The sequence below is a fragment of the Toxotes jaculatrix genome, chromosome 5 (assembly GCF_017976425.1).
Source record: "Toxotes jaculatrix isolate fToxJac2 chromosome 5, fToxJac2.pri, whole genome shotgun sequence".
NCBI lineage: Eukaryota > Metazoa > Chordata > Actinopteri > Toxotidae > Toxotes > Toxotes jaculatrix.
Window position 1 is genome coordinate 23,969,004 of NC_054398.1, and position 24,327 is coordinate 23,993,330.

The 24,327-nt window shown below is 31.1% G+C and overlaps 1 protein-coding gene across 5 annotated transcripts in view; it reads left to right on the forward strand.

The window, feature by feature from the left end:
- plekha7a (pleckstrin homology domain containing, family A member 7a) overlaps positions 1-24,327 on the forward strand; it is a 144,054-nt gene that overhangs the window by 116,915 nt on the left and 2,812 nt on the right. The gene's annotated exons all lie outside the window — the stretch shown is intronic.

A 24,327-nucleotide genomic window follows, 5' to 3' on the forward strand; every position in this document is an offset into this window, starting at 1 on the left:
GGACAAAAATGTTTTTGACTTTTTATGGCCGATTTTGATGCCTTACTATACTATGACGTTTTTTATGACATTTTGAGGTCTGAAAAATTTTTGACTTTTTTTGGCCGATTTTGATGCCTTACTATACTATGACGTTTTTTGGCACATTTTGATGCCTTACTATACTATGACGTTTTTTATGATATTTTGAGACCGAAAAAATTTTGACTTTTTTTGGCAGATTTTGACGCTTTACTATACTATGACGTTTTTTTATGACATTTTGAGGACAAAAAATTTTTTGACTTTTTTTGGCCGATTTTGACGTCTTAATATACTATGACGTTTTTTATGACATTTTGAGGCTGAATAAAAATTTTGACTTTTTTTACCCGAAGAAAACGCCATACTATACTATGACGTTTTTTATGACATTTTGAGGCCGAAAAATTTTTTGACTTTTTTTACCCGAAAAAAACGCCATACTATACTATGACGTTTTTTATGACATTTTGAGGTCGAAAAAAATTTTGACATTTTTTGCCCGAAAGAAACGCCAAACTATACTATGACGTTTTTTATGACATTTTGAGGCCGAAAAAATTTTTGACATTTTTTGCCCGAAAAAAACGCCATACTTTACTATGACGTTTTTTATGACATTTTGAGGTCGAAAAAAATTTTGACTTTTTTTGGCCGATTTTGACGCCATACTATACTATGACGTTTTTTATGACATTCTGAGGCCGAAAAAATTTTTGACTTTTTTTGGCCGATTTTGATGCCTTACTATACTATGACGTTTTTTATGACATTTTGAGGTCTAAAAATTTTTTGACTTTTTTTGCCCGATTTTGACGCCATACTATACTATGACGTTTTTTATGACATTCTGAGGTCAAAAAAATTTTTGACTTTTTTTGGCCGAAAAAAACGCCATACTATACTGTGACGTTTTTTATGACATTCTGAGGTCTAAAAAAAATGTTGACGTTTTTTGGCCGATTTTGAAGCCTTACTATACTATGACGTTTTTTATGACATTTTGAGGTCAAAAAAAATTTTGACTTTTTTTGGCCGATTTTAACGCCATACTATACTATGACGTTTTTTATGACATTTTGAGGTAAAAAGATTTTTTGACTTTTTTTGCCCGAAAAAAACGCCTTACTATACTATGACGTTTTTTATGACATTTTGAGGCCGAAAAAAATTTTGACTTTTTTTGGCCAATTTTGATGCCATTTTTGATGCTATGACGTTTTTTATGACATTCTGAGGTCAAAAAAAATGTTGACGTTTTTTGGCCGATTTTGAAGCCTTACTATACTATGACGTTTTTTATGACATTTTGAGGTCTGAAAAATGTTTGACTTTTTTTGGCCGATTTTGATGCCTTATTATACTATGACGTTTTTTATGGCATTTTGAGGTCTGAAAAATTTTTGACTTTTTTTGGCCGATTTTGATGCCTTATTATACTATGACGTTTTTTATGGCATTTTGAGGTCTGAAAAATTTTTGACTTTTTTTGCCCGATTTTGACGCCTTACTATACTATGACGTTTTTTATGACATTTTCAGGTAAAAAAAAATGTTGACATTGTTAAAAAATTTTTGACTTTTTTTGCCCGATTTTGACGCCTTACTATACTATGTTGACATTGCTAAAAAATTTTTGACTTTTTTTGGCCGATTTTGACGCCTTACTATACTATGACGTTTTTTATGACATTTTGAGGTAAAAAGATTTTTTGACTTTTTTTGCCCGAAAAAAACGCCTTACTATACTATGACGTTTTTTATGACATTTTGAGGTCAAAAAAATTTTTGACTTTTTTTGGCCGATTTTAACGCCATACTATACTATGACGTTTTTGATGACATTCTGAGGCAGAAAAAAATTTTGACTTTTTTGCCCGAAAAAAACGCCATTCTATACTATGAGGTTTTTTATGACATTCTGAGGTCAAAAAAAATGTTGACGATTTTTGGCCGATTTTGAAGCCTTACTATACTATGACGTTTTTTATTACATTTTGAGGTTGAGAAAAAAAATGTTGACATTTTTTGCCCGAAAAAAACGCCATACTATACTATGACGTTTTTTTATGACATTTTTTTGACTTTTTTTGCCCGAAAAAAAAACGCCATACTATACTATGACGTTTTTTATGACATTTTGAGGCCCAAAAAAATTTTGACTTTTTTTGCCCGAAAAAAACGCCATACTATACTATGAGGTTTTTTATGACATTTTGAGGTCGAAAAAAATTTTGACTTTTTTTGGCCGATTTTGATGCCTTACTATACTATGACGTTTTTTATGACATTTTGAGGTCTAAAAAATTTTTGACTTTTTTTTGCCCGATTTTGACGCCTTACTATACTATGACGTTTTTTATGACATTTTGAGGTAAAAAAAAATTTTGACTTTTTTTGCCCGAAAAAAACGCCATACTATACTATGACGTTTTTTATGACATTTTGAGGTGGAAAAAAATTGTGACTTTTTTTGCCCGATTTTGACGCCATACTATACTATGACGTTTTTTATGACATTCTGAGGTCGAAAAAAATGTTGACGTTTTTTGGCTGATTTTGACGCCATGCTATACTATGATGTTTTTTATGACATTCTGAGGTAAAAAAAAATGTTGACTTTTTTTGCCCGAAAAAAACGCCATACTATACTATGACGTTTTTTATGACATTTTGAGGCCAAAAAATTTTTGACTTTTTTTACCCGAAAAAAACGCCATACTATACTATGACGTTTTTATGACATTTTGAGGTCGAAAAAAATTTTGACATTTTTTGCCCGAAAAAAACGCCATACTATACTATGACGTTTTTTATGACAGTTTGAGGTGGAAAAAAATTGTGACTTTTTTTGCCCGATTTTGACGTCATACTATACTATGACGTTTTTTATGACATTCTGAGGTCGAAAAAAATGTTGACGTTTTTTGGCTGATTTTGACGCCATGCTATACTATGATGTTTTTTATGACATTCTGAGGTAAAAAAAAATGTTGACTTTTTTTACCCGAAAAAAACGCCATACTATACTATGACGTTTTTTATGACATTTTGAGGTCAAAAAAAAGTTTTGACTTTTTTTGACCGAAAAAAACGCCATACTATACTATGAGGTTTTTTATGACATTTTGAGGTCGAAAAAAATTTTGACTTTTTTTGGCCGATTTTGATGCCTTACTATACTATGACGTTTTTTATGACATTTTGAGGTCTAAAAAATTTTTGACTTTTTTTTGCCCGATTTTGACGCCTTACTATACTATGACGTTTTTTATGACATTTTGAGGTAAAAAAAAATTTTGACTTTTTTTGCCCGAAAAAAACGCCATACTATACTATGACGTTTTTTATGACATTTTGAGGTGGAAAAAAATTGTGACTTTTTTTGCCCGATTTTGACGCCATACTATACTATGACGTTTTTTATGACATTCTGAGGTCGAAAAAAATGTTGACGTTTTTTGGCTGATTTTGACGCCATGCTATACTATGATGTTTTTTATGACATTCTGAGGTAAAAAAAAATGTTGACTTTTTTTGCCCGAAAAAAACGCCATACTATACTATGACGTTTTTTATGACATTTTGAGGCCAAAAAATTTTTGACTTTTTTTACCCGAAAAAAACGCCATACTATACTATGACGTTTTTATGACATTTTGAGGTCGAAAAAAATTTTGACATTTTTTGCCCGAAAAAAACGCCATACTATACTATGACGTTTTTTATGACAGTTTGAGGTGGAAAAAAATTGTGACTTTTTTTGCCCGATTTTGACGTCATACTATACTATGACGTTTTTTATGACATTCTGAGGTCGAAAAAAATGTTGACGTTTTTTGGCTGATTTTGACGCCATGCTATACTATGATGTTTTTTATGACATTCTGAGGTAAAAAAAAATGTTGACTTTTTTTACCCGAAAAAAACGCCATACTATACTATGACGTTTTTTATGACATTTTGAGGTCAAAAAAAAGTTTTGACTTTTTTTGACCGAAAAAAACGCCATACTATACTATGAGGTTTTTTATGACATTTTGAGGTCGAAAAAAATTTTGACTTTTTTTGGCCGATTTTGATGCCTTACTATACTATGACGTTTTTTATGACATTTTGAGGTCTAAAAAATTTTTGACTTTTTTTTGCCCGATTTTGACGCCTTACTATACTATGACGTTTTTTATGACATTTTGAGGTAAAAAAAAATTTTGACTTTTTTTGCCCGAAAAAAACGCCATACTATACTATGACGTTTTTTATGACATTTTGAGGTGGAAAAAAATTGTGACTTTTTTTGCCCGATTTTGACGCCATACTATACTATGACGTTTTTTATGACATTCTGAGGTCGAAAAAAATGTTGACGTTTTTTGGCTGATTTTGACGCCATGCTATACTATGATGTTTTTTATGACATTCTGAGGTAAAAAAAAATGTTGACTTTTTTTGCCCGAAAAAAACGCCATACTATACTATGACGTTTTTTATGACATTTTGAGGCCAAAAAATTTTTGACTTTTTTTACCCGAAAAAAACGCCATACTATACTATGACGTTTTTATGACATTTTGAGGTCGAAAAAAATTTTGACATTTTTTGCCCGAAAAAAACGCCATACTATACTATGACGTTTTTTATGACATTTTGAGGTGGAAAAAAATTGTGACTTTTTTTGCCCGATTTTGACGTCATACTATACTATGACGTTTTTTATGACATTCTGAGGTCGAAAAAAATGTTGACGTTTTTTGGCTGATTTTGACGCCATGCTATACTATGATGTTTTTTATGACATTCTGAGGTAAAAAAAAATGTTGACTTTTTTTACCCGAAAAAAACGCCATACTATACTATGACGTTTTTTATGACATTTTGAGGTCAAAAAAAAGTTTTGACTTTTTTTGACCGAAAAAAACGCCATACTATAGTATGAGGTTTTTATGACATTTTGAGGTCGAAAAAAATTTTGACTTTTTTTGGCCGATTTTGACGCCATGCTATACTATGACGTTTTTTATGACATTCTGAGGTCAAAAAAAATGTTGACGTTCTTTGGTCGATTTTGAGGCCTTGCTATACTATGACGTTTTTTATGACATTTTGAGGTCAAAAAAAATTCTGACTTTTTTTGCCCGAAAAAAACGCCATACTATACTATGACGTTTTTTATGACATTTTGAGGTCAAAAAAAGTTTTGACTTTTTTTGCCCGAAAAAAACGCCATACTATACTATGACGTTTTTTATGACATTCTGAGCCCGAAAATTTTTTTTGACTTTTTTTGCCCCAAAAAAACGCCATATTATACTGACGTTTTTTATGACATTCTGAGGCCGAAAAAATTTTTGACTTTTCTTGCCCGAAAAAAACGCCATACTATACTATGACGTTTTTTATGACATTCTGAGGCCGAAAAAATTTTTGACATTTTTTGCCCGAAAAAAACGCCATACTATACTATGACGTTTTTTATGACATTTTGAGGTCGAAAAAAAATTTGACTTTTTTTGGCCGAAAAAAACGCCATACTATACTATGACGTTTTTTATGACATTTTGAGGTCAAAAAAAAGTTTTGACTTTTTTTGCCCGAAAAAAACGCCATACTATACTATGATGTTTTTTATGACATTTTGAGGCCGAAATTTTTTTTTGACTTTTTTTGCCCGAAAAAAACGCCATACTATACTATGACGTTTTTTATGACATACTGAGGCCGAAAAATTTTGACTTTTTTTGCCCGAAAAAAACGCCATACTATACTATGACGTTTTTTATGACATTCTGAGGCCGAAAAATTTTTTGACATTTTTTGCCCGAAAAAAACGCCATACTATACTATGACGTTTTTTATGACATTTTGAGGTCGAAAAAATTTTTGACTTTTTTTGGCCGATTTTGATGCCATGCTATACTATGACGTTTTTTATGACATTCTGAGGTCAAAAAAAATTCTGACTTTTTTTGCGCGAAAAAAACGCCATACTATACTATGACGTTTTTTATGACATTTTGAGGTCAAAAAAAGTTTTGACTTTTTTTGCCCGGAAAAAACGCCATACTATACTATGACGTTTTTTATGACATTTTGAGGCCGAAAATTTTTTTTGACTTTTTTTGCCCGAAAAAAAACGCCATATTATACTATGACGTTTTTTATGACATTTTGAGGTTGAAAAATTTTTGACTTTTTTTGGCCGATTTTGATGCCATGCTATACTATGACGTTTTTTATGACATTCTGAGGTCAAAAAAAATTCTGACTTTTTTTGCCCGAAAAAAACGCCATACTATACTATGACGTTTTTTATGACATTTTGAGGCCAAAAATTTTTTTTGACTTTTTTTGCCCGAAAAAAAACGCCATATTATACTATGACGTTTTTTTATGACATTCTGAGGCCGAAAAAATTTTTGACTTTTATTGCCCGAAAAAAACGCCATACTATACTATGATGTTTTTTATGACATTTTAAGGTGGAAAAAAATGTTGACTTTTTTTGCCCAAAAAAAACGCCATACTATACTATGACGTTTTTTATGACATTTTGAGATCAAAAAAAAGTTTTGACTTTTTTTGCCCGAAAAAAACGCCATACTATACTATGACGTTTTTTATGACATTTTGAGGCCGAAAATTTTTTTTGACTTTTTTTGCCCGAAAAAAACGCCATACTATACTATGACGTTTTTTATGACATACTGAGGCCGAAAAAATTTTTGACTTTTTTTGGCCGATTTTGATGCCATGCTATACTATGACATTTTTTATGACATTCTGAGGTCAAAAAAAATTTTGACTTTTTTTTCCCGAAAAAAAACGCCATACTATACTATGACGTTTTTTATGACATTTTGAGGCCGAAATTTTTTTTTGACTTTTTTTGCCCGAAAAAAACGCCATACTATACTATGACGTTTTTTATGACATTTTGAGGTGGAAAAAAATTGTGACTTTTTTTGCCCGATTTTGACGCCATACTATACTATGACGTTTTTTATGACATTCTGAGGTCGAAAAAAATGTTGACGTTTTTTGGCTGATTTTGACGCCATGCTATACTATGATGTTTTTTATGACATTCTGGGTAAAAAAAAATGTTGACTTTTTTTGCCCGAAAAAAACGCCATACTATACTATGACGTTTTTTATGACATTTTGAGGTCGAAAAAAATTTTGACTTTTTTTGGCAGATTTTGACGCCATGCTATACTATGACGTTTTTTATGACATTCTGAGGTCAAAAAAAATGTTGACTTTTTTTGCCCGAAAAAAACGCCATACTATACTATGACGTTTTTTATGACATTTTGAGGTCGAAAAAATTTTTGACTTTTTTTGCCCGATTTTGACGCCATGCTATACTATGACGTTTTTTATGACATTCTGAGGTCGAAAAAAATGTTGACGTTTTTTGGCCAATTTTGACGCCATGCTATACTATGACGTTTTTTATGACATGTTGAGGTCAAAAAAAGTTTTGACTTTTTTTGCCCGAAAAAAACGCCATACTATACTATGACGTTTTTTATGACATACTGAGGCCGAAAAATTTTGACTTTTTTTGCCCGAAAAAAACGCCATACTATACTATGACGTTTTTTATGACATTCTGAGGCCGAAAAAATTTTTGACATTTTTTGCCCGAAAAAAACGCCATACTATACTATGACGTTTTTTATGACATTTTGAGGTCGAAAAAATTTTTGACTTTTTTTGGCCGATTTTGATGCCATGCTATACTATGACGTTTTTTATGACATTCTGAGGTCAAAAAAAATTCTGACTTTTTTTGCGCGAAAAAAACGCCATACTATACTATGACGTTTTTTATGACATTTTGAGGTCAAAAAAAGTTTTGACTTTTTTTGCCCGGAAAAAACGCCATACTATACTATGACGTTTTTTATGACATTTTGAGGCCGAAAATTTTTTTTGACTTTTTTTGCCCGAAAAAAACGCCATATTATACTATGACGTTTTTTATGACATTTTGAGGTCGAAAAATTTTTGACTTTTTTTGGCCGATTTTGATGCCATGCTATACTATGACGTTTTTTATGACATTCTGAGGTCAAAAAAAATTCTGACTTTTTTTGCCCGAAAAAAACGCCATACTATACTATGACGTTTTTTATGACATACTGAGGCCGAAAATTTTTTTGACATTTTTTGCCCGAAAAAAACGCCATACTATACTATGACGTTTTTTATGACATTTTGAGGTCGAAAAATTTTTTGACTTTTTTTGGCCGATTTTGATGCCATGCTATACTATGACGTTTTTTATGACATTCTGAGGTCAAAAAAAATTCTGACTTTTTTTGCGCGAAAAAAACGCCATACTATACTATGACGTTTTTTATGACATTTTGAGGTCAAAAAAAGTTTTGACTTTTTTTGCCCGGAAAAAACGCCATACTATACTATGACGTTTTTCATGACATTTTGAGGCCGAAAATTTTTTTTGACTTTTTTTGCCCGAAAAAAACGCCATATTATACTATGACGTTTTTTATGACATTTTGAGGTCGAAAAATTTTTGACTTTTTTTGGCCGATTTTGATGCCATGCTATACTATGACGTTTTTTATGACATTTTGAGGCCGAAATTTTTTTTTGACTTTTTTTGCCCGAAAAAAACGCCATACTATACTATGACGTTTTTTATGACATTTTGAGGTGGAAAAAAATTGTGACTTTTTTTGCCCGATTTTGACGCCATACTATACTATGACGTTTTTTATGACATTCTGAGGTCGAAAAAAATGTTGACGTTTTTTGGCTGATTTTGACGCCATGCTATACTATGATGTTTTTTATGACATTCTGGGTAAAAAAAAATGTTGACTTTTTTTGCCCGAAAAAAACGCCATACTATACTATGACGTTTTTTATGACATTTTGAGGTCGAAAAAAATTTTGACTTTTTTTGGCAGATTTTGACGCCATGCTATACTATGACGTTTTTTATGACATTCTGAGGTCAAAAAAAATTTTGACTTTTTTTGCCCGAAAAAAACGCCATACTATACTATGACGTTTTTTATGACATTTTGAGGTCGAAAAAAATTTGGACTTTTTTTGCCCCCAAAAAACGCCATACTATACTATGACGTTTTTTATGACATTCTGAGGTCAGAAAAAATTTTTGACTTTTTTTGGCCGATTTTGATGCCATGCTATACTATGACGTTTTTTATGACATTCTGAGGTTAAAAAAATTTTTGACTTTTTTTGCCCGAAAAAAACGCCATACTATACTATGACGTTTTTTATGACATTTTGAGGCCGAAAAAATTTTTGACTTTTTTTGCCCGAAAAAAACGCCATGCTATACTATGACGTTTTTTATGACATTCTGAGGTCGAAAAAATTTTAACTTTTTTTGCCCGAAAAAAACGCCATACTATACTATGACGTTTTTTATGACATTTTGAGGTTGAAAAAAATTTTGACTTTTTTTGGCAGATTTTGACGCCATGCTATACTATGACGTTTTTTATGACATTCTGAGGTTAAAAAAATTTTTGACTTTTTTTGCCCGAAAAAAACGCCATACTATACTATGACGTTTTTTATGACATTTTGAGGCCAAAAAATTTTGACTTTTTTTGCCCGATTTTGACGCCATACTATACTATGACGTTTTTATGACATTTTGAGGTCGAAAAAAATTTTGACATTTTTTGCCCGAAAAAAACGCCATACTATACTATGACGTTTTTTATGACATTTTGAGGTCGAAAAAAATTTTGACTTTTTTTGGCAGATTTTGACGCCATGCTATATTATGACGTTTTTTATGACATTCTGAGGTCAAAAAAAATTTTGACTTTTTTTGCCCGAAAAAAACGCCATACTATACTATGACGTTTTTTATGACATTTTGAGGCCAAAAATTTTTTTGACATTTTTTGCCCGAAAAAAACGCCATACTATACTATGACGTTTTTTATGACATTTTGAGGCCGAAAAAATTTTTGACTTTTTTTACCCGAAAAAAACGCCATACTATACTATGACGTTTTTTATGACATTTTGAGGTCGAAAAAAATTTTGACTTTTTTTGCCCGATTTTGACGCCATGCTATACTATGACGTTTTTTATGACATTCTGAGGTCGAAAAAAATGTTGACGTTTTTTGGCTGATTTTGACGCCATGCTATACTATGACGTTTTTTATGACATGTTGAGGTCAAAAAAGTTTTGACTTTTTTTGCCCGAAAAAAACGCCATATTATACTATGACGTTTTTTATGACATTCTGAGGCCGAAAATTTTTTTGACTTTTTTTGCCCGAAAAAAACGCCATACTATACTATGACGTTTTTTATGACATTTTGAGGTCGAAAAAAATTTTGACTTTTTTTGGCCGAAAAAAACGCCATACTATACTATGACGTTTTTTATGACATTTTGAGGTCGAAAAAAAGTTTTGACTTTTTTTGCCCGAAAAAAACGCCATACTATACTGTGACGTTTTTTATGACATTTTGAGGCCGAAATTTTTTTTTGACTTTTTTTGCCCGAAAAAAACGCCATACTATACTATGATGTTTTTTATGACATTTTGAGGCCGAAAATTTTTTTTGACTTTTTTTGCCCGAAAAAAACGCCATACTATACTATGACGTTTTTTATGACATACTGAGGCCGAAAATATTTTTGACTTTTTTTGCCCGAAAAAAACGCCATACTATACTATGACGTTTTTTATGACATTTTGAGGTCGAAAAAATTTTTGACTTTTTTTGGCCGATTTTGATGCCATGCTATACTATGACGTTTTTTATGACATTCTGAGGTCAAAAAAAATTCTGACTTTTTTTGCCCGAAAAAAACGCCATACTATACTATGACGTTTTTTATGACATTTTGAGGTCAAAAAAAGTTTTGACTTTTTTTGCCCGAAAAAAACGTCATACTATACTATGACGTTTTTTATGACATTGTGAGGCCGAAATTTTTTTTTGACTTTTTTTGCCCGAAGAAAACGCCATATTATACTATGACGTTTTTTATGACATTCTGAGGCCGAAAAATTTTTTGACTTTTTTTGCCCGAAAAAAACGCCATACTATACTATGACGTTTTTTATGACATTTTGAGGTCGAAAAAAATTTTGACTTTTTTTGGCCGAAAAAAACGCCATACTATACTATGACCTTTTTTATGACATTCTGAGGTCAAAAAAAAATCTGACTTTTTTTTGCCCGAAAAAAACGTCATACTATACTATGACGTTTTTTATGACATTTTGAGGTCAAAAAAAAGTTTTGACTTTTTTTGCCCGAAAAAAACACCATACTATACTGTGACGTTTTTTATGACATTTTGAGGCCGAAATTTTTTTTTGACTTTTTTTGCCCGAAAAAAACGCCATACTATACTATGACGTTTTTTATGACATTTTGAGGTCGAAAAAATTTTTGACTTTTTTTGGCCGATTTTGATGCCATGCTATACTATGACGTTTTTTATGACATTCTGAGGTCAAAAAAAATTCTGACTTTTTTTGCCCGAAAAAAACGCCATACTATACTATGACGTTTTTTATGACATTTTGAGGTCAAAAAAAGTTTTGACTTTTTTTGCCCGAAAAAAACGTCATACTATACTATGACGTTTTTTATGACATTGTGAGGCCGAAATTTTTTTTTGACTTTTTTTGCCCGAAGAAAACGCCATATTATACTATGACGTTTTTTATGACATTCTGAGGCCGAAAAATTTTTTGACTTTTTTTGCCCGAAAAAAACGCCATACTATACTATGACGTTTTTTATGACATTTTGAGGTCGAAAAAAATTTTGACTTTTTTTGGCCGAAAAAAACGCCATACTATACTATGACCTTTTTTTATGACATTTTGAGGTCAAAAAAAAGTTTTGACTTTTTTTGCCCGAAAAAAACGCCATACTATACTGTGACGTTTTTTATGACATTTTGAGGCCGAAATTTTTTTTTGACTTTTTTTGCCCGAAAAAAACGCCATACTATACTATGACGTTTTTTATGACATTTTGAGGTCGAAAAAATTTTTGACTTTTTTTGGCCGATTTTGATGCCATGCTATACTATGACGTTTTTTATGACATTCTGAGGTCGAAAAAAATTCTGACTTTTTTTGCCCGAAAAAAACGCCATACTATACTATGACGTTTTTTATGACATTTTGAGGTCAAAAAAAGTTTTGACTTTTTTTGCCCGAAAAAAACGTCATACTATACTATGACGTTTTTTATGACATTTTGAGGCCGAAAATTTTTTTTGACTTTTTTTGCCCGAAAAAAACGCCATATTATACTATGACGTTTTTTATGACATTCTGAGGCCGAAAAATTTTTTGACTTTTTTTGCCCGAAAAAAACGCCATACTATACTATGACGTTTTTTATGACATTTTGAGGTCGAAAAAATTTTTGACTTTTTTTGGCCGATTTTGATGCCATGCTATACTATGACGTTTTTTATGACATTCTGAGGTCAAAAAAAATTCTGACTTTTTTTGCCCGAAAAAAACGGCATACTATACTATGACGTTTTTTATGACATTTTGAGGTCAAAAAAAAGTTTTGACTTTTTTTGCCCGAAAAAAACGCCATACTATACTGTGACGTTTTTTATGACATTTTGAGGCCGAAATTTTTTTTTGACTTTTTTTGCCCGAAAAAAACGCCATACTATACTATGACGTTTTTTATGACATTTTGAGGTCGAAAAAATTTTTGACTTTTTTTGGCCGATTTTGATGCCATGCTATACTATGACGTTTTTTATGACATTTTGAGATCAAAAAAAGTTTTGACTTTTTTTGCCCGAAAAAAACGCCATACTATACTATGACGTTTTTTATGACATTTTGAGGCCGAAAATTTTTTTTGACTTTTTTTGCCCGAAAAAAACGCCATACTATACTATGACGTTTTTTATGACATACTGAGGCCGAAAAAATTTTTGACTTTTTTTGCCCGAAAAAAATGCCATACTATACTATGACGTTTTTTATGACATTCTGAGGCCGAAAAAATTTTTGACATTTTTTCCCCGAAAAAAACGCCATACTATACTATGACGTTTTTTATGACATTTTGAGGTCGAAAAAATTTTTGGCTTTTTTTGGCCGATTTTGATGCCATGCTATACTATGACATTTTTTATGACATTCTGAGGTCAAAAAAAATTTTGACTTTTTTTTCCCGAAAAAAACGCCATACTATACTATGACGTTTTTTATGACATTTTGAGGCCGAAAATTTTTTTTGACTTTTTTTGCCCGAAAAAAACGCCATATTATACTATGACGTTTTTTATGACATTCTGAGGCCGAAAAATTTTTTGACTTTTTTTGCCCGAAAAAAACGCCATACTATACTATGACGTTTTTTATGACATTTTGAGGTCGAAAAAAATTTGGACTTTTTTTGGCCGAAAAAAACGCCATACTATACCATGACGTTTTTTATGACATTTTGAGGTCAAAAAAAAGTTTTGACTTTTTTTGCCCGAAAAAAACGCCATACTATACTGTGACGTTTTTTATGACATTTTGAGGCCGAAATTTTTTTTTGACTTTTTTTGCCCGAAAAAAACGCCATACTATACTATGACGTTTTTTATGACATTTTGAGGTCGAAAAAATTTTTGACTTTTTTTGGCAGATTTTGACGCCATACTATACTATGACGTTTTTTATGACATTTTGAGGCCAAAAATTTTTTTTGACTTTTTTTGCCCGAAAAAAAACGACATATTATACTATGACGTTTTTTATGACATTCTGAGGCCGAAAAATTTTTTGACTTTTTTTGCCCGAAAAAAACGCCATACTATACTATGACGTTTTTTATGACATTTTGAGGTCGAAAAAAATTTTGACTTTTTTTGCCCGAAAAAAACGCCATACTATACTATGACGTTTTTTATGACATTTTGAGGCCAAAAATTTTTTTTGACTTTTTTTGCCCGAAAAAAAACGACATATTATACTATGACGTTTTTTTATGACATTCTGAGGCCGAAAAAATTTTTGACATTTTTTCCCCGAAAAAAACGCCATACTATACTATGACGTTTTTTATGACATTTTGAGGTCGAAAAAATTTTTGACTTTTTTTGGCCGATTTTGATGCCATGCTATACTATGACATTTTTTATGACATTCTGAGGTCAAAAAAAATTTTGACTTTTTTTTCCCGAAAAAAACGCCATACTATACTATGACGTTTTTTATGACATTTTGAGGCCGAAAATTTTTTTTGACTTTTTTTGCCCGAAAAAAACGCCATATTATACTATGACGTTTTTTATGACATTCTGAGGCCGAAAAATTTTTTGACTTTTTTTGCCCGAAAAAAACGCCATACTATACTATGACGTTTTTTATGACATTTTGAGGTCGAAAAAAATCTGGACTTTTTTTGGCCGAAAAAAACGCCATACTATACCATGACGTTTTTTATGACATTTTGAGGTCAAAAAAAAGTTTTGACTTTTTTTGCCCGAAAAAAACGCCATACTATACTGTGACGTTTTTTATGACATTTTGAGGCCGAAATTTTTTTTTGACTTTTTTTGCCCGAAAAAAACGCCATACTATACTATGACGTTTTTTATGACATTTTGAGGTCGAAAAAATTTTTGACTTTTTTTGGCAGATTTTGACGCCATACTATACTATGACGTTTTTTATGACATTTTGAGGCCAAAAATTTTTTTTGACTTTTTTTGCCCGAAAAAAAACGACATATTATACTATGACGTTTTTTATGACATTCTGAGGCCGAAAAATTTTTTGACTTTTTTTGCCCGAAAAAAACGCCATACTATACTATGACGTTTTTTATGACATTTTGAGGTCGAAAAAAATTTTGACTTTTTTTGCCCGAAAAAAACGCCATACTATACTATGACGTTTTTTATGACATTTTGAGGCCAAAAATTTTTTTTGACTTTTTTTGCCCGAAAAAAAACGACATATTATACTATGACGTTTTTTTATGACATTCTGAGGCCGAAAAAATTTTTGACATTTTTTCCCCGAAAAAAACGCCATACTATACTATGACGTTTTTTATGACATTTTGAGGTCGAAAAAATTTTTGACTTTTTTTGGCCGATTTTGATGCCATGCTATACTATGACATTTTTTATGACATTCTGAGGTCAAAAAAAATTTTGACTTTTTTTTCCCGAAAAAAACGCCATACTATACTATGACGTTTTTTATGACATTTTGAGGCCGAAAATTTTTTTTGACTTTTTTTGCCCGAAAAAAACGCCATATTATACTATGACGTTTTTTTATGACATTCTGAGGCCGAAAAAATTTTTGACTTTTATTGCCCGAAAAAAACGCCATACTATACTATGATGTTTTTTATGACATTTTAAGGTGGAAAAAAATTTTGACTTTTTTTGCCCAAAAAAAACGCCATACTATACTATGACGTTTTTTATGACATTTTGAGATCAAAAAAAAGTTTTGACTTTTTTTGCCCGAAAAAAACGCCATACTATACTATGACGTTTTTTATGACATTTTGAGGCCGAAAATTTTTTTTGACTTTTTTTGCCCGAAAAAAACGCCATACTATACTATGACGTTTTTTATGACATACTGAGGCCGAAAAAATTTTTGACTTTTTTTGGCCGATTTTGATGCCATGCTATACTATGACATTTTTTATGACATTCTGAGGTCAAAAAAAATTTTGACTTTTTTTTCCCGAAAAAAACGCCATACTATACTATGACGTTTTTTATGACATTTTGAGGCCGAAATTTTTTTGTGACTTTTTTTGCCCGAAAAAAACGCCATACTATACTATGACGTTTTTTATGACATTTTGAGGTGGAAAAAAATTGTGACTTTTTTTGCCCGATTTTGACGCCATACTATACTATGACGTTTTTTATGACATTCTGAGGTCGAAAAAAATGTTGACGTTTTTTGGCTGATTTTGACGCCATGCTATACTATGACGTTTTTTATGACATTTTGAGGTCGAAAAAAATTTTGACTTTTTTTGGCAGATTTTGACGCCATGCTATACTATGACGTTTTTTATGACATTCTGAGGTCAAAAAAAATTTTGACTTTTTTTGCCCGAAAAAAACGCCATACTATACTATGACGTTTTTTATGACATTTTGAGGTCGAAAAAATTTTTGACTTTTTTTGCCCGATTTTGACGCCATGCTATACTATGACGTTTTTTATGACATTCTGAGGTCGAAAAAAATGTTGACGTTTTTTGGCCAATTTTGACGCCATGCTATACTATGACGTTTTTTATGACATGTTGAGGTCAAAAAAAGTTTTGACTTTTTTTGCCCGAAAAAAACGCCATACTATACTATGACGTTTTTTATGACATTCTGAGGCCGAAAATTTTTTTGACTTTTTTTGCCCGAAAAAAACGCCATACTATACTATGACGTTTTTTATGACATTTTGAGGTCGAAAAAAATTTGGACTTTTTTTGCCCCAAAAAAACGCCATACTATACTATGACGTTTTTTATGACATTCTGAGGTTGAAAAAAATTTGGACTTTTTTTGGCTGATTTTAACGCCATGCTATACTATGACGTTTTTTATGACATTCTGAGGTCAAAAAATTTTTTGACTTTTTTTGCCCGAAAAAAAGGCCATGCTATACTATGACGTTTTTTATGACATTCTGAGGCCGAAAAAATTTTTGACATTTTTTGCCCGAAAAAAACGCCATACTATACTATGACGTTTTTTATGACATTTTGAGGTCGAAAAAAATTTTGACTTTTTTTGGCCGAAAAAAACGCCATACTACACTATGACGTTTTTTATGACATTTTGAGGTCAAAAAAAAGTTTTGACTTTTTTTGCCCGAAAAAAACGCCATACTATACTATGATGTTTTTTATGACATTTTGAGGTCGAAAAAAATTTTGACTTTTTTTGGCAGATTTTGACGCCATGCTATACTATGACGTTTTTTATGACATTCTGAGGTTAAAAAAATTTTTGACTTTTTTTGCCCGAAAAAAACGCCATACTATACTATGACGTTTTTTATGACATTTTGAGGCCAAAAAATTTTGACTTTTTTTGCCCGATTTTGACGCCATACTATACTATGACGTTTTTATGACATTTTGAGGTCGAAAAAAATTTTGACTTTTTTTGGCAGATTTTGACGCCATGCTATATTATGACGTTTTTTATGACATTCTGAGGTCAAAAAAAATGTTGACTTTTTTTGCCCGAAAAAAACGCCATACTATACTATGACGTTTTTTATGACATTTTGAGGTCGAAAAAAATTTTGACTTTTTTTGCCCGATTTTGACGCCATGCTATACTATGACGTTTTTTATGACATTCTGAGGTCGAAAAAAATGTTGACGTTTTTTGGCTGATTTTGACGCCATGCTATACTATGACGTTTTTTATGACATGTTGAGGTCAAAAAAAGTTTTGACTTTTTTTGCCCGAAAAAAACGCCATATTATACTATGACGTTTTTTATGACATTCTGAGGCCGAAAATTTTTTTGACTTTTTTTGCCCGAAAAAAACGCCATACTATAATATGACGTTTTTTATGACATTCTGAGGCCGAAAATTTTTTTTGACTTTTTTTGACTGAAAAAAACGCCATACTATACTATGACGTTTTTTATGACATTTTGAGGTCGAAAAAAATTTGGACTTTTTTTGCCCCCAAAAAACGCCATACTATACTATGACGTTTTTTATGACATTCTGAGGTTGAAAAAAATTTGGACTTTTTTTGGCTGATTTTAACGCCATGCTATACTATGACGTTTTTTATGACATTCTGAGGCCGAAATTTTTTTTGACTTTTTTTGCCCGAAAAAAACGCCATACTATACTATGACGTTTTTTATGACATTTTGAGGTCGAAAAAAATTTGGACTTTTTTTGCCCCCAAAAAACGCCATACTATACTATGACGTTTTTTATGACATTCTGAGGTCAGAAAAATTTTTTGACTTTTTTTGGCCGATTTTGATGCCATGCTATACTATGACGTTTTTTATGACATTCTGAGGCCGAAAAAATTTTTGACATTTTTTGCCCGAAAAAGACGCCATACTATACTATGACGTTTTTTATGACATTTTGAGGCCGAAAAAATTTTGACTTTTTTTGCCCGAAAAAAACGCCATGCTATACTATGACGTTTTTTATGACATTCTGAGGTCGAAAAAATTTTAACTTTTTTTGCCCGAAAAAAACGCCATACTATACTATGACGTTTTTTATGACATTTTGAGGTTGAAAAAAATTTTGACTTTTTTTGGCAGATTTTGACGCCATGCTATACTATGACGTTTTTTATGACATTCTGAGGTTAAAAAAATTTTTGACTTTTTTTGCCCGAAAAAAACGCCATACTATACTATGACGTTTTTTATGACATTTTGAGGCCAAAAAATTTTGACTTTTTTTGCCCGATTTTGACGCCATACTATACTATGACGTTTTTATGACATTTTGAGGTCGAAAAAAATTTTGACATTTTTTGCCCGAAAAAAACGCCATACTATACTATGACGTTTTTTATGACATTTTGAGGTCGAAAAAAATTTTGACTTTTTTTGGCAGATTTTGACGCCATGCTATATTATGACGTTTTTTATGACATTCTGAGGTCAAAAAAAATTTTGACTTTTTTTGCCCGAAAAAAACGCCATACTATACTATGACGTTTTTTATGACATTTTGAGGCCAAAAATTTTTTTGACATTTTTTGCCCGAAAAAAAACGCCATACTATACTATGACGTTTTTTATGACATTTGAGGCCGAAAAAATTTTTGACTTTTTTTACCCGAAAAAAACGCCATACTATACTATGACGTTTTTTATGACATTTTGAGGTCGAAAAAAATTTTGACTTTTTTTGCACGATTTTGACGCCATGCTATACTATGACGTTTTTTATGACATTCTGAGGTCGAAAAAAATGTTGACGTTTTTTGGCTGATTTTGACGCCATGCTATACTATGACGTTTTTTATGACATGTTGAGGTCAAAAAAAGTTTTGACTTTTTTTGCCCGAAAAAAACGCCATATTATACTATGACGTTTTTTATGACATTCTGAGGCCGAAAAATTTTTTGACTTTTTTTGCCCGAAAAAAACGCCATACTATACTATGACGTTTTTTATGACATTTTGAGGTCGAAAAAAATTTTGACTTTTTTTGGCCGAAAAAAACGCCATACTATACTATGACGTTTTTTATGACATTTTGAGGTCAAAAAAAAGTTTTGACTTTTTTTGCCCGAAAAAAACGCCATACTATACTGTGACGTTTTTTATGACATTTTGAGGCCGAAATTTTTTTTTGACTTTTTTTGCCCGAAAAAAACGCCATACTATACTATGACGTTTTTTATGACATACTGAGGCCGAAAATATTTTTGACTTTTTTTGGCCGAAAAAAACGCCATACTATACTATGACGTTTTTTATGACATTTTGAGGTCGAAAAAAATTTTGACTTTTTTTGGCCGAAAAAAACGCCATACTATACTATGACCTTTTTTTATGACATTTTGAGGTCAAAAAAAAGTTTTGACTTTTTTTGCCCGAAAAAAACGCCATACTATACTGTGACGTTTTTTATGACATTTTGAGGCCGAAATTTTTTTTTGACTTTTTTTGCCCGAAAAAAACGCCATACTATACTATGACGTTTTTTATGACATTTTGAGGTCGAAAAAATTTTTGACTTTTTTTGGCCGATTTTGATGCCATGCTATACTATGACGTTTTTTATGACATTCTGAGGTCAAAAAAAAATCTGACTTATTTTGCCCGAAAAAAATGCCATACTATACTATGACGTTTTTTATGACATTTTGAGGTCAAAAAAAGTCTTGACTTTTTTTGCCCGAAAAAAACGCCATACTATACTATGACGATTTTTATGACATTTTGAGGTCGAAAAAATTTTTGACTTTTTTTGGCCGATTTTGATGCCATGCTATACTATGATGTTTTTTATGACATTCTGAGGTCAAAAAAAATTCTGACTTTTTTTGCCCGAAAAAAACGGCATACTATACTATGACGTTTTTTATGACATTTTGAGGTCAAAAAAAGTTTTGACTTTTTTTGCCCGAAAAAAACGTCATACTATACTATGACGTTTTTTATGACATTTTGAGGCCGAAAATTTTTTTTGACTTTTTTTGCCCGAAGAAAACGCCATATTATACTATGACGTTTTTTATGACATTCTGAGGCCGAAAAATTTTTTGACTTTTTTTGCCCGAAAAAAACGCCATACTATACTATGACGTTTTTTATGACATTTTGAGGTCGAAAAAAATTTTGACTTTTTTTGGCCGAAAAAAACGCCATACTATACTATGACCTTTTTTTATGACATTTTGAGGTCAAAAAAAAGTTTTGACTTTTTTTGCCCGAAAAAAACGCCATACTATACTGTGACGTTTTTTATGACATTTTGAGGCCGAAATTTTTTTTTGACTTTTTTTGCCCGAAAAAAACGCCATACTATACTATGACGTTTTTTATGACATTTTGAGGTCGAAAAAATTTTTGACTTTTTTTGGCCGATTTTGATGCCATGCTATACTATGACGTTTTTTATGACATTCTGAGGTAAAAAAAAAATCTGACTTATTTTGCCCGAAAAAAATGCCATACTATACTATGACGTTTTTTATGACATTTTGAGGTCAAAAAAAGTCTTGACTTTTTTTGCCCGAAAAAAACGCCATACTATACTATGACGTTTTTTATGACATTTTGAGGTCGAAAAAATTTTTGACTTTTTTTGGCCGATTTTGATGCCATGCTATACTATGACGTTTTTTATGACATTCTGAGGTCAAAAAAAATTCTGACTTTTTTTGCCCGAAAAAAACGCCATACTATACTATGACGTTTTTTATGACATTCTGAGGTCAAAAAAAATTCTGACTTTTTTTGCCCGAAAAAAACGGCATACTATACTATGACGTTTTTTATGACATTTTGAGGTCAAAAAAAGTTTTGACTTTTTTTGCCCGAAAAAAACGTCATACTATACTATGACGTTTTTTATGACATTTTGAGGCCGAAAATTTTTTTTGACTTTTTTTGCCCGAAGAAAACGCCATATTATACTATGACGTTTTTTATGACATTCTGAGGCCGAAAAATTTTTTGACTTTTTTTGCCCGAAAAAAACGCCATACTATACTATGACGTTTTTTATGACATTTTGAGGTCGAAAAAAATTTTGACTTTTTTTGGCCGAAAAAAACGCCATACTATACTATGACCTTTTTTTATGACATTTTGAGGTCAAAAAAAAGTTTTGACTTTTTTTGCCCGAAAAAAACGCCATACTATACTGTGACGTTTTTTATGACATTTTGAGGCCGAAATTTTTTTTTGACTTTTTTTGCCCGAAAAAAACGCCATACTATACTATGACGTTTTTTATGACATTTTGAGGTCGAAAAAATTTTTGACTTTTTTTGGCCGATTTTGATGCCATGCTATACTATGACGTTTTTTATGACATTCTGAGGTAAAAAAAAAATCTGACTTATTTTGCCCGAAAAAAATGCCATACTATACTATGACGTTTTTTATGACATTTTGAGGTCAAAAAAAGTCTTGACTTTTTTTGCCCGAAAAAAACGCCATACTATACTATGACGTTTTTTATGACATTTTGAGGTCGAAAAAATTTTTGACTTTTTTTGGCCGATTTTGATGCCATGCTATACTATGACGTTTTTTATGACATTCTGAGGTCAAAAAAAATTCTGACTTTTTTTGCCCGAAAAAAACGCCATACTATACTATGACGTTTTTTATGACATTTTGAGGTCAAAAAAAGTTTTGACTTTTTTTGCCCGAAAAAAACGTCATACTATACTATGACGTTTTTTATGACATTTTGAGGCCGAAAATTTTTTTTGACTTTTTTTGCCCGAAAAAAACGCCATATTATACTATGACGTTTTTTATGACATTCTGAGGCCGAAAAATTTTTTGACTTTTTTTGCCCGAAAAAAACGCCATACTATACTATGACGTTTTTTATGACATTTTGAGGTCGAAAAAATTTTTGACTTTTTTTGGCCGATTTTGATGCCATGCTATACTATGACGTTTTTTATGACATTCTGAGGTCAAAAAAAAATCTGACTTTTTTTTGCCCGAAAAAAACGTCATACTATACTATGACGTTTTTTATGACATTTTGAGGTCAAAAAAAAGTTTTGACTTTTTTTGCCCGAAAAAAACACCATACTATACTGTGACGTTTTTTATGACATTTTGAGGCCGAAATTTTTTTTTGACTTTTTTTGCCCGAAAAAAACGCCATACTATACTATGACGTTTTTTATGACATTTTGAGGTCGAAAAAATTTTTGACTTTTTTTGGCCGATTTTGATGCCATGCTATACTATGACGTTTTTTATGACATTCTGAGGTCAAAAAAAAATCTGACTTATTTTGCCCGAAAAAAATGCCATACTATACTATGACGTTTTTTATGACATTTTGAGGTCAAAAAAAGTCTTGACTTTTTTTGCCCGAAAAAAACGCCATACTATACTATGACGTTTTTTATGACATTTTGAGGCCAAAAATTTTTTTTGACTTTTTTTGCCCGAAAAAAAACGACATATTATACTATGACGTTTTTTATGACATTCTGAGGCCGAAAAAATTTTTGACTTTTTTTGCCCGAAAAAAACGCCATACTATACTATGACGTTTTTTATGACATTTTGAGGTCGAAAAAATTTTTGACTTTTTTTGGCCGATTTTGATGCCATGCTATACTATGACGTTTTTTATGACATTCTGAGGTCAAAAAAAATTCTGACTTTTTTTGCCCGAAAAAAACGTCATACTATACTATGACGTTTTTTATGACATTTTGAGGTCAAAAAAAAGTTTTGACTTTTTTTGCCCGAAAAAAACGCCATACTATACTGTGACGTTTTTTATGACATTTTGAGGCCGAAATTTTTTTTTGACTTTTTTTGCCCGAAAAAAACGCCATACTATACTATGACGTTTTTTATGACATTTTGAGGTCGAAAAAATTTTTGACTTTTTTTGGCCGATTTTGATGCCATGCTATACTATGACGTTTTTTATGACATTCTGAGGTCAAAAAAAAATCTGACTTATTTTGCCCGAAAAAAATGCCATACTATACTATGACGTTTTTTATGACATTTTGAGGTCAAAAAAAGTCTTGACTTTTTTTGCCCGAAAAAAACGCCATACTATACTATGACGTTTTTTATGACATTTTGAGGCCAAAAATTTTTTTTGACTTTTTTTGCCCGAAAAAAAACGACATATTATACTATGACGTTTTTTATGACATTCTGAGGCCGAAAAATTTTTTGACTTTTTTTGCCCGAAAAAAACGCCATACTATACTATGACGTTTTTTATGACATTTTGAGGTCGAAAAAAATTTTGACTTTTTTTGGCCGATTTTGATGCCATGCTATACTATGACGTTTTTTATGACATTCTGAGGTCAAAAAAAATTCTGACTTTTTTTGCCCGAAAAAAACGCCATACTATACTATGACGTTTTTTATGACATTTTGAGGTCAAAAAAAAGTTTTGACTTTTTTTGCCCGAAAAAAACGCCATACTATACTGTGACGTTTTTTATGACATTTTGAGGCCGAAATTTTTTTTTGACTTTTTTTGCCCGAAAAAAACGCCATACTATACTATGACGTTTTTTATGACATTTTGAGGTCGAAAAAATTTTTGACTTTTTTTGGCCGATTTTGATGCCATGCTATACTATGACGTTTTTTATGACATTTTGAGGTCAAAAAAAGTCTTGACTTTTTTTGCCCGAAAAAAACGCCATACTATACTATGACGTTTTTTATGACATTTTGAGGCCAAACATTTTTTTTGACTTTTTTTGCCCGAAAAAAAACGACATATTATACTATGACGTTTTTTATGACATTCTGAGGCCGAAAAATTTTTTGACTTTTTTTGCCCGAAAAAAACGCCATACTATACTATGACGTTTTTTATGACATTTTGAGGTCGAAAAAAATTTTGACTTTTTTTGCCCGAAAAAAACGCCATACTATACTATGACGTTTTTTATGACATTTTGAGATCAAAAAAAGTTTTGACTTTTTTTGCCCGAAAAAAACGCCATACTATACTATGACGTTTTTTATGACATTTTGAGGCCGAAAATTTTTTTTGACTTTTTTTGCCCGAAAAAAACGCCATACTATACTATGACGTTTTTT